Consider the following 12,809-nt stretch of genomic DNA (forward strand, 5'->3'; position numbering starts at 1 on the left):
AGATGGAGCAGCACTCAGCGCGATTATAGTTCTTGGGTCTTGTTACTGCGTATGTGTGCACACACACACACCCCCACACACTCCTTGGAGGGTCCTTCCCACTGGTTTCTGGTTACCTGGTTCTTGCTCTGGTCTCTGCACAGCCCCTCTCCTGCCCCTACACCTGTCTAACTTTGTCCGTCCCAGCTTGATTTACCAGATAGCATGACAATTAAAAGTATGTGCTTTAGACCTAGACAAAACAGTGTTTGAATTCTGACTATCATTTATCAGTGCCCCATCATGTAAAACAAATGGGATTGGACATAATAATACTTCCAAGGTTTCTCTGACAGTTATATGGTTAGGAGGTTAATGCTTCAGCCAATGAGACCCAACTACAAGGCTAAAATAAAGATTCATTTCTCATGTAGAATTATGATGGAGGCAGCCCTGAGCTGGTACAGATGCTCTAGGAAGCCAGGTCCTTCCTATATTTCTGCTCTGCAATCTTTCATGAGTGATTTCCACCCTCCAGGATAAAATACAGCTGTTGGACCTCCAGATGTGATTTCTTCAAGCTCAGCAGGAAGAAGGGAAAGTCCAAAAAGTGAAGGAAATTTTTCAAAAGTGCTTCTTGACTTCTTTTAATACTCATTGGTCACCCATGTGAGAAAGACTAGGAAATGAAGTTTTTAAGGCAGGTACAGTGCCTCCAATATTATAGCAGTTTTGTTAGTGAGAAAGAATGAATATAGGATAAACACTACCAGTCTTTGTCACTTAGAGACACCCTCCCTGTCTCTGCTGTGTCATAAGAATCCAAGAACTTCCTTGATTCTAGGAAAATTAGGAGGGCCCTGACTTCATGGTATTTGCCATCTTTCCTGATGCTTCTTCAATGACATGACCTGCAGCCAGGCACCAGTGTGGGGTGAGCTCCAAGAATGTCACCAGAGAAATGTGTTGGCCAGAGCCTGCTCTACAAGCCACAGTGCTAGAGATTCAGTCTCCACAGACGCATCCATGCTGGTGTTCCTTTAGGTGACCAGACACCCCCAGATGGCTGGGTGGGAGCGGATTGCATATCTTAGAGAACTTGCCACCATGCCCTCCCACCTTACTCAGGCTCAAGGAGCTTAATCTCCCATGTGGGTTCACCTGTTTCTCCCTGAACCCCCAGAAACACCCCTTTCCCTAATCTAGGATAATTTAGGTCTCAAACCCCTATGGGCCTAGGTTTTGAGAATTCAGGTCAAATATTTCTTCTTGGAGCTAAGGAAACTCAAATCTTCAACATCTAAGACTGGGTTGGTTTATTTGGGCCAAGGGGTGGGGCACAGAAACAATATTATTGGGGGGTGGGGAATAAAAGATACTTTTATATTGACCAGTTAATATCCTTAGCAGTTTAAGTGGGACAACCAATAAAAATGTATTTTCACTTATGTGGAAGAAATGCAAATTATTTTATATAATTTGAATTTTAGAGTAATTGGAACTTTTTAAAATCTCCTTTCCCCCAAAGTCATTGTAATGTTAAAAGTCTAACACTTAATAAGTACTGCTACTATTCATCAAAAGGTAACTTTCCTTTTATTTTCTACAATGATAGAAACAGAAGTCTGTGCCTATGTGCTACTGTTTAATGATTCTTTGTCTAATCTCAGGCTTGTATTTTGCCCTTTTGAAAGAAAATGCTGCTTAAGTAATGAGTGAAGTATCATGGAATTTCCTAGATAAAAGCAGAAGCCTTATTTCTTAGAAGACAGATTTTTTTTTAAATGTTTTTTAAAAATGTATCTTTATTGATTTCAGAGAGACAAAAGGAGAGGGAGAGAGAGAAATAGAAACATCAATGATGAGAGTCATTGATTGGCTGCCTCCAGCATGTCCCCCACTGGGGCTCGAGCCCAAAACCCAGGCATGTGCCCTGACCGGGAATCGAACTGCGATCTCCTGGATCCTAGGTCAATGCTCAACTGCTGAGCCACGCTGGCTAGGCAGAAGACATTTAAAAAACAATTTTTTTAAATCGCCACTGAGTTATTTTGAAAGAGCAAAGAGCTACTAAAATTGTATTTAATAATTCTATTTTATATTTTTTACATAATCATCCTAAAAATATAATTTTTTGAAGCTGCTTGAAAAAGCACAGAATAAAAATCATTATAATCCTTGTTACTATGTTTCTGTGAATGCTCAGAAAGGAGTCCAAAACTGGGTCACCGAATTCACTCAGTCCGTACATGTTTACTGAGCACATAAAACATCAGAGGCACTGTGTGTGTGTGTGTGTGTGTGTGTGTGTGTATGTGAGAGAGAGAGAGAGAGAGAGAGAGAGAGAAAGAATGAGATATAGACCCTACACTCATAGAACAAAATGTTTACTGGAAGGAAAAATATAAAAAGATAAGGCCGATTTTGTAAAAAAAATAAAAAATAATTGCCTTGTGATAACTATATATGGTGGCAGATGGGTACTTGAAACATTGGGGGATTGCTTTGTAACTCTAACCACTAAGCTACACACCTGAAACTAATACAAAATAATATTGAATGTAAATTGTAATTGAAAAATAAGATTAAAAAATAAAAATACCTAAAAATGGAAGAAAATAAGCCTAAATGTTAACGGTTCTGTCTTACAGTTTTAATTTTCTTTTTATTTTTTCATGTTTTTTGTGAAGAACATGTGGTTTTTACTCAGGAAAAAACTTTATAAAATTTTTAATATTGTTGAAAAAATGTAGTTGTGACAGACAAGGGATTTGGAGCCAAAGCCCTCCACCCACTATGTCCTGGGAATTCTTGGCTTTCTGCAGTTCTCTTTCATAGCTGCTTAAAATTCTTCAGTTGATCATAGTGCCTTTAGTTGCAGATTCTGAACCTATTAAGATGCAGATTCAATGGAAGGTCAGTAATTCTTCATTGGGAATGCTTATGGGCTTTGAAAAAATAAAAATTCCTGGTTCCTATGCTTAGCGATTTTGATTCACTAAGTCGGAAATAGAATTCAGTGATGTAAATCTTTACTCCCCGTGAGATTCTGATGTGCACCCTGGGGTGAGAACTATTGCTTTAGGTTGTTATCAGTTATTTGAACCTTAGTATAAATGAGGATCCAAAGAAAAGTTTAATAGGGAATGAGGGGACATGAAAGGGCAGGAGCACGGATAACTGAAGGGATGTGGGCAGTCAGCACTGAGAGAAGCACAAAAGCCTGCAACTTCCTTCTCCCAGGGACTTGTGCGAAGAGATTATAAAGGAACAGAAGTATGATAATATCCCCGTTATGATATCTCAGCTTATCAGGACAATGAAACGGCCAAGCCCATGCCTCAGAGAGGTAGAATGCAATGAGGAGAGAGAGAAATAGCTTGGATCTTATGACGAACAATATGAAATCAACTTGAATGGGTCTCATTTTTGAAGGCTTAAATCAGGAACAGAGGTCAGGAGAGGGTTGCTGGAGACATATCCAGAGGGTATGATCTAAGTCTCCAGATATTATTAAAAAAATGGGGAGATGGTGTTAAACACAGGACTCTGCTTGCTTAGGTGATTTAAGGGACCCAGCTGGGACTCATCACGGTTTCAATACAGAGCCAAATTCTGCTCCAAGGTTTTCATAAATGACACACTATGAATGGTGTGTATACACGCCAAGATAGGTCCTAATCTCCATCTCTGTGTGTTACTGACAAAAGAAGATAACTACAGGGGTGATTTTTCTCTTATATCTTGCCAAAACAAAAGGAGATCCATCATCAGCCCCAAATAACTGTTGTTTATATTGGTACATTTTTGAAAGCTCTTAAAGCTCCACATTCCACTGTGTTACAGTAATTTCTTCCTCAATTCTTAATTGGAGCATCACTGCTTGGAAAATGAGCATAATTTTATTGCAAATACAACAATAATAAATCTTATAAATTTAAACCAGGAATCAAAGGCCCACTGAATTAGGAGGAAATCAAAGGACTGTAAAATGTATTTCATTCATTTTCGCCTGGGCGGTGTGAGTCTTCTCATGTCAGGCTCTGCCTGTTCCCTTATCATAATGGGCTAAACTCTGCAGATATTCATGATGAGATAGTACACTGTAAATTAGTAATTATATACACAGAATTCTGATGCTTACAAATGTTGAATGCATCCCAGGGGAAAGGCCTTTATTAAATACCTTTACATTTATCGGCTTCTAGGACCCATCCTCTTGAATTTAGTTTGGAAAGATGTAGCCAATGGAAAAATTAATTTTTTAAATATCAAAGTTAAAGGAAACGAAAGAACTCTCTAAACTCAACATGATGAAAATCAGAATTCCTTGTAGGAATAGAGATCAATTCCTTAGTGCCCTGTGAAGCCTACATATTTTCTTTTACTCATCCCTAGAAATAAGAGAGAATTAATTTAGAGAAAAGCGGCCATTATCAATTCTAACCAGGGGAGTAATTACCATATTAAGTATCCTCATGGTGTAGAGCATCGTAGTATTGCTGACAGGTGAATATTTTATGTTAGCATCGGTAAAAACTAAAGTCTTTCTCTTACTGGAAGTACCACAAGTTAAGTACTTTAAACAATCACAGAAAAGCTCATTTTGTAAGCGCAAGAAAAAGAATGCTGTGCTATATACTTCTACGATATCTTTAAAATGGTGATTCTTTCTTGGGAAAAAACAAAATGTAGTTCCTTCAATGGCAAGTCTTCCCTGCCGAAAAAGAGTGAAGAAAAAGCTGTAGCCTTTTTACTACTGTAACCGCAAAGGCCAAAGGCCAATATCTTGTCCTGTCACAGCCGCGGCCAGTTAACAACCTTTCAGAAGAGACCGCGTTCCAAGAACACGCACCAAAATAAATGACGTCACCTGCAGAGCGAAACGGTCCTCTGCAGTCTCCGTCAGCAATCCTGGGCAGTGGCAGCTTATAAATAACCTCACTCAGCCCAGGCTGCCACTTCTGTCTGCAAAGCAAGCTCTGCTCCACTCCATCGACCTTCTGAATAATGACACTCAACTTCACTTACACACTGAAAAGCACTGCCAGGCTTTAAAAAAATGTGTTCATTAAAAAAACAACTGCTAAGTATGTCTCTTTTCAAAGATGTGGATAATTTCTACTTTTCATGATGCCATCAAGCTATGTCATCTCCCCCCCCCAGTGAAATAGGTGTGTCCCAGAGTCACACTACCCCTGCTCCGGGTGTCTGGCGCAATGCTGGGCCTATTGCTCAAGAAGGACCACTGGCTGATAGATTGTTCCACAACTGCAGTGTGGATTAGTCAGAGTAGGTGTCCAGTGCCAAATGAAAGATAGTGACCCTCCTTTGAACCCTCACTGGCAGCCAACCAAGGAATTTATGTCGCATCCATTCCAATTTCTGCAAGTTATAATGAAACACTTTCTGAAACTCATTAAAGGGAGAAAAACCTTGATTTAACACTGCTGGCATCGCCTTCCGCCTCTGCTGTCTTTTTTCTTCCTTCTGGTGTCCTCGCCTCCCCTCCTCTTTCCTTTCTATTTTACAACCGTAAGCATTTACTGCAGGTACTGAGCTAGGGGCTGGGGCATATGCGAGGGAGAGGGAGCACGTGGGCCCCAGAGCCCCTCCAGCACCTGCCTGGAACACGGGGTTTTCAGGTGAACGCTGAATGAAACAATTAGTGACCAGTGACCCATGAGGCAAACGTCTCTTCTGAGTTTTAATCTATATTTCTTGGTGAAAAAAATAATTAAGTGTGGACATACCAGTTAACCTTCCAGTAATCTTGATCATGGGACAGACGTGGAAGATACTTTCAAGCGGTGCCCTTCACACACTGTGTTGAGTGGGAGTCGTGCTCTTTCCCCCACCTTGGCGAGTATTTCAGGAAACAACACAAGGCCAGGCGACGCTCTCAGGGCTCTTCTGTGGGCAGAATAGAGACATATAATTTGGTACTTGGGAAAGAGAGCCTGGACAATTTATGTACCCAGGAATCAGAAGTGGCTTATTCACGACTTCTAAGGGAAGCCATGCATTTAAGGACTTGGTTATTACAACTGGTGATAAAATGCTGCTGTTGGCAGAAATGTTATCTTATGAAAGCTTTTAGGAGAAATCGTTCCCCACACTGTGAATGATAATATATTTAAGATTTCAATCGCACGTGTCATTTCCTCATTTTCAGAGCTGTGTCCTGGCGTGAAAACATCTTCTGCTGATGGTGACACCTTCACCGAAGTGGATGGGGTTGATTTTCTGCTGGGTGGTGACTCGAGTGACTCTTTCATGGAGAAATCGGAGGCACTGTGCTGCGTGGCTGGCTTTGCCCCCGGAGACCAGCGGGGAGAGCACAGGGCTGCTCTTCTATCTGTGACTAAAGAAGCCAAGAGGATGACTCAGAGGCCAGGCGGAAACGGCTCTAGGGATTCCTTCTTTCAGACCCATCAATGGGAGGAAGATGAATGGCTGGTAAAGTCACCGGGAGATTATAATTCTCTTCAGGCAGGTTACAGAGGTGCACCGACAAATTCTGTGAGGTGGGGAGACAAGGATAGGGGCAGGCTATGTAGCTGCTCTCAAAGCCATTTATCAGAAAAGAAAATGGCTCTCAATAAAATGACACCATGTCTAAAAATTCTCGTCTGGCATCCCTATCTGTTACATGCTGGGGTGTGAAATCAATGTGCCTTCACAGTCATCAGAAAATAGAATTGTGCACAAGAAGAATGTAAATATTAGATACATATATTTAATAAAACAAGCCGGCTTGCTTTAAACTCGGAAATAAATCAAGGCTAAAATTTCATATATGGGTTTGCTTGTCTATTTGACAAATTACACGGACTGGCAGGTTTATTAATACCATAAGTACTCCGCCTTTCTGATAAGATATGGAATATTTATTTTGTAATGTAGATAGCAGGATCTCACTATTGTTCTAAAAACTATATATATTATAGAGAGATAGACAGGGAGATGTTCCTCCCATGGAATAGTTATCAAAGATACATTTGTTGGGTGTGATGGGGCTCAGGACATCCTACCCCAAAATATGGTGCCTTGGCATACAAGAATGGCAGAAGGATGGTCACTCTGCCCCCCCAACCCTTTCTCCCTGAAAGCAGGAGGTAAATCTCCCAGGTGAAAGGTACTCTCTCTGTACCAGGAAGAAAAAAGACATTATTATCACTAGAGAGGGGAATTTGGGACTGAGAAATCTATAAAAACCAATCTTGTTAAACTAACCTTTATCTTCCTAGGCACTTCTTTACCATTCACTACCCCTAGCCCAAATCACTTAATCTTGTCAATTCTTCACAAATTTATTGCTTTTTGTCTAAAAGGTATAAAAATTTCCTGCTCTGGTCACCACTTTGGGTCTTCATTCTCTTGTGAAGGCTCCCATGTACATGTAACAAAATCTATAAAATTTGTACGCTTTTCTCCCATTAATTTGTCTTTGTCCATTTAATTTTCAGGCCCTGCCAGGGACCCTTAAGAGGGTTAAGAGAAACTTTTTCTGCCCCTACAGGCTGGATATAACCTTTAGCAGGATAAACAAGTCAGTTCAGCCATTGACCGAGGTTGTTCTGGTCAATTCGCAAACCAGATGTGAACTTGAAGTTCCCTTTGTTCAGTTTAAGAAACAGATGGAGGCCCAGCAACATTAAGTTTGAGGATGATCTTAACTGAACTAAGGGAAAATTGTTTTCTTTCTTTTCAGAAATTCTGTGAAGTACAAGTAAATTTAATTTTTTTCGAGGTGGTAGGGAGATGACTGCCCAGGGCATTCATGGTTAATTAGTACTTGTTCAAAGTAGGAGGGTAGAATAGAAAAAAAGAAAAATATATAGGAAGGAAAAAAGAATATTGTGGATATAAGATGTGGGTGCAGGTCAGAACTTTTGAGATTCCTATTATTATAAAGTCAATAGGGTAATAAATGCATAAAATATGTTATTCAATGTTAAACAGTAAAAAGTAATTTTAGGATTTCGTACTCAAACTTTGCTTTTCCTGAACTGTTTTTCCAACTTAAGGCTAACCACATGAATCAAGGCATGCTGGAGGGAAGGCGTATCTGCATAATCAAGAAACTTAAGCAGGTGTGGCCTGGCTCCAAAAATAAGGACATATTTTTATTCTCTAACTTGGCCAAAACATTCCGATTTTTAAAAAAAAGTTATGGAATAGACACCAAGTCACAGATTAGGAGGAATGTATCCAAACCTTCTTTAAGCCAAAAAAAAAAAAAAAAAATCTTACATTTAAAAACCTGTACAATATTTAAAGGAAGATCATGATTTTCCAAATTCAATTAAGTAGTAATCGGAAAGGTTGAGGCCTTCAGGACTTACGAGATATCAAATGACAGGGGGGTAAAGCCTTCTTCCTCAGCTAGCCGCAGGCATAGTCCATGCTGAAAACCAGGCTTTTCATTCCCCCTGGTAATAGGAAACATCCATCACCTCTGTTCCTGGGCCCAGCCTTAAACCCTTGCTCAGGTGGAGAACATTATTAAACGTTTAAAGAAAACTGAAGTCACAGAACGACGTCTCCCCAGCTTAAGATAGCATAGATTAATCAACGAAGACAATTTGTACAGGAATGTGAATATTTTAAATATTTCAAGTCCTCAGAGGCTACTTAAAAACTGATATTGATAAATGACTTTATCTGCAGTAGTGGTCGATATAAAAGTTAATTCATGCGCCTATCCCAGAGCAAGTGTGTAATAAACATTTGTTGTACCAATGAATCATGGTACACAAAATAACATAAAAACAATAAATAACATAAAAACAATCAGATATACTGTGTTGCTTTAGACAACATTCAAGACAACATCTGACCAGTCCCAGAATAATATGTTTTATTGTATTTATAATTTACCTAATATGTAAGATCACATATATTTAGTTTATGTTAAAATATAAATATTTACATTATTAATGTCATTTAAGGAAAATTCAATATTTATAATTGTATATACTGGTCTACTTTGAAAATGTATTAAATGTCCTTAATATAGCTTGACAACATTGTGTATATTGCAGGGAATCAACATGCCCTTTGAATAAATGTTACGAGAGCTCAGGCGTAATTACAGGGATCTCTTATGGATCTAAAAAACAACGTATTTTATACATTGTAAAATCTCTCTTTCATCTCTGGTCTTTCTGCATCGTGTCTTCTCTTTTCTACTTCTTTGCTCTATACAATTTTCACATTCATTTAACCTGAACTCCTACTTTGGGGGAAGGAAGGCATTCTTCTTCTTTTTGCTTATGAATATGAAACTGTGCCTTTTTTATAGAGAGGTCACGTGAGCCAGCTAATGCATTAGCAGGTGAACAAGCTTTTACTGCCAAATGAGTCAGCTGAGAGGTATTAATTTATTTGAAAGGATGAGTTGACTATACCATAAAGAGGTATGGGTATAGCTGAATGGAATAGCTGCCAAGAAAATGTAGGCTGGGTATGGTGTGATTTGGCAAGCATCGGAATGTTTCCATGTTCACAAGATCTCCATTTCCTAATCTAGACTGCTGTCTCCTAGGTTCCTCTGCTAAAACCCAAATACTCCTAGAGAAGCGATGCCTTCAACTATTACCGGGTGTTAGTATTGATTAAATTGCTGATATCAACTATTACCAGGTGTTAGTATTAGATTAAATTGCTGATACGCAAACATTTCGACCTACAAAAGTGGCGGTTTTATTTGATTTAACACCATACCTTCTTAGGGATAGTTCATCAGATAGCTTGTTATGAAACTGAGAAGAGGACAAAAAATCGTCGAGATGGGAAAGATCTGGAGTATGAAGTATTGCCTCGAGTCAGCCATGCTCTCAGGGCCGGATAACACCTCCCTCACTCTGAACCAGCGATTTTCAACTGGTGTGCTGCAAGAATTTTTAAAACACGCAATGCTTGACTACAGTATTTAGTCAGGGGCATTGACCTCTTTTCCCTTAGATTGTCAAATTAAAAAAAAAAAAAATGACAGCAGCCAATACAACAATAGCTGTTCAGTGTGAATGAAACAAAATTATTTTTTGGTTAGATTGGCAAAAAATACATTTTTTGGTGTGTCGCAGAATTTTAGTAATTCGTTATGTGTGCCATGAGATATAAAGGGTTAAAAATTGCCGTTTCAGACATAGTAATTCTGTTACTGCTTCCAAGATTACATTAGCTGCTCTGGTGGCCATTTTACAGGCTGGAATCACCCAAACTTTTTCATTTAGGTTAATTCTAAACCATGTTTCCTATGACTTGCCCTTGAACATTGTTTTTTAGCAGCTATAGTCTAGGGTTTAATGCTACTCTCTGTAAAAATTCATTTAAATTCAACTTTGCTCTCTAGTCTATCTGTATTGGTTAGTGGTTACTGAGTCAGAGAAAGACAAGTACCCCATGATTTCACTCATGTGGAATCTAATAAACAAAATGAACTAACCAGCAAAATAGAGACAGACTCATAGATGGAGGGCAGGCTGACAGATGTCTATCCTTCCTTTAAAAAAATTCTTTGCTTAATTAAAAAAATTATTTTATTGCTACCATTTTTCCTACTTATAAAATAAATGTATGGTCAAAATTAAAACTATTTATACCTTAGAAAGAAAACTTTCTTAGAAGTCTACCTGTATAAAAACCATAACATCTTTCCTTTAGGTACACAAGCTCAGAGCAGAGCCCCAAATGCAACCAACCGCTGGTTTCTCTAATTACCATCCCTATTAAGATAATTCACAATGGCATAGGGAGCAGATTTTTTTTTTTTTTTTTTTTTTTACCCAGCTCTCTCAGGTTTCACACAATGAAACATGCCCTATCTTTTCTCTGAACTTAAAAAATATAGATATGCCTTTCTCAAGTCCATGGTATAGATTTGAGCATCTCCATCATATTCTTCTTGGTTATAAGAAACACCCTTTTTTTTGGTGCTTCAGTTTTAAAATGAGGGGCTTGGGACTATATGGTCCATAAGTTCTCATAAAGCACTATTTTCTATGATTCTACCATTTATAGGAAATTGCACAGATGAGCAATGACCTTCCCAAGCATCCATGCCTGTGGCAAGGATCAGATAAGTGCCCCAGGAATGCAACCCTGGACGAGCCAGTGACAAATCTGGAATAAAACCCGAAATTCTTATCAATTTTTGAGTCTTGTTAATTAACAACCCTTGGAGGCACATGGGTCATTGAGGGCAGCAGGGATGTTGGTGTAGAAAGGTGGAGTCTTATTATAAAGCATTAGATAATTTTATTCTCTCTTTGCCTCAGTTCCAAACATATGAAAGGAGATAAAAGCATCTGAGGCTGCATGAGACAAGTTACGCTGGGAACATATACATCTTTTATTTTATGTGTTCAGCACTCTAGTCTTCTGGGAACTGGCACTAACTCCCCTCTACCCACATGATTTCTGCTGGAGCTGCCATGTTTATTCATTCATTTGCTCAACAACTATTTATTGAGTGCTAGATCTGACACTACTCCAGGCCCTGGAGCTATAGCAATGGATAAAAACATACACAAACTCCTCGTGGAGCTTGCATTCTGATGGAGGAAATAATACATTAAACAAAGTCCGTAAACATTTGGTATGTCAGATGAAACGTGCTACGGAGAAAAACCAAGTGGGAAAGTGAGTGAGGAAAGTACAGTGGTTGCCGGATAAAATGAACAAAACACTTATGTTCTGTAGGTGGGCCGGACTGACTTCATCTTGAATATTTTTGGAATTGGGTCGGAACAGGATGGCTTAAACCAAGAATGTGCAATGAGGAGTAGGGGGGAAAAGAAGGCCTTAAAAGAGGGTGACATAAAAGGAGGGTGCTGGGGTGAGGGGAGGGAGAAAGAAAGAGGCCTAGAGAGAGAGAGAACTTCCCGGATTCTGCAAAACGTTCCAATATACTTCTGATAAGTCATGAAAAATACATCCTTCCGATAAAATCCTAAGCTGGTATGAATCAATTTCTGCCGCTTCCAACCAAAGAATCCTAACTCGCACATATATTAATACGATAACCTGCAAATTCGAGGCTGGACCGAGGTAGGAGATATTGGTTACTTCAGAAAATTAGGGCTTGGTGCCTCTGATGCCAAGAAATAGAGACTTGACAGCAGAGTGGAATCAATTTGGCTGCTCCCCAGCATCCCAGAAATAAAATGTGCAAGGAATATCCATTTCTTTGTTTTCTTGAAATCAAATTAACTCTGATTGCGCACTGGGCTTGTGGAAGATTCAAATGGAAGTATTGTCTTTCACCCCTAGTTCTGCCCTTCCTCCACTCCCCACCCCCTCCCTCCCCTACCCTCCCCACCCCTCTTCCCCTCCTCACCCCTCTTCCCCTCCCCAACCCCTCCCTCCCCTCCCTCCCCTCCCCTCCCTCCCCTCCCCTCCCTCCCCTCCCCTGCCCACCCCCTCCCTCCCCTGCCCACCGCCCAGGGTCAGGACAGAACTAGGGAAGGGGGGCTGTAAGGAAACTTGGGGGAACAACGAGGAAAAGCCTCAATTGTCCGACAACACTCATCGTGCGAGGCGGGTCTCAGGGCGGAGGGCAGGTGGGATGCAGAAGAGCTTTCCCGCCGAAGATATACAGACTTGGTGCTCGGGTTCGGCAGCTTAGGGCCTGCAATTCTAAATGACACCGAACTAACACTATCTAAAGAGCAAAACGTGACGAGAGGAGAAAAACCACTTACTCCTTCAGCGCCCTCAGAAGGGACCGCCGCCTCTCAGCCCGCGCGCGCCGGCCGTGGACTACAACTCCCACAGGCCCTTGCGACCACCCTCCAATCCGCGCAGCGTTGGAGTCGGGCGCG

General features: G+C 40.2%; 1 long non-coding RNA gene across 2 annotated transcripts in view; it reads right to left on the bottom strand.

Annotated features, from left to right (window-relative positions):
- LOC107536462 (uncharacterized) overlaps positions 1 to 12,756 on the bottom strand; it is an 81,854-nt gene extending 69,098 nt beyond the window's left edge. Inside the window, exons 1-2 of one of the 2 annotated variants that reach the window (XR_001603139.2) lie at positions 12,690 to 12,756; positions 5,733 to 5,892 (exon numbers count right to left, since the gene is read on the bottom strand). This is a non-coding gene — a long non-coding RNA (uncharacterized LOC107536462). Of the gene's footprint in view, positions 1 to 5,732; positions 5,893 to 6,133; positions 6,744 to 12,689 lie in introns of those variants that run through there. The other variant, XR_015715621.1, reaches the window with a different exon arrangement.
- Positions 12,757 to 12,809: the final 53 nt, after the last annotated feature.

The sequence above is a fragment of the Miniopterus natalensis genome, chromosome 14, assembly GCF_054644295.1.
Source record: "Miniopterus natalensis isolate mMinNat1 chromosome 14, mMinNat1.hap1, whole genome shotgun sequence".
Lineage (NCBI taxonomy): Eukaryota > Metazoa > Chordata > Mammalia > Chiroptera > Miniopteridae > Miniopterus > Miniopterus natalensis.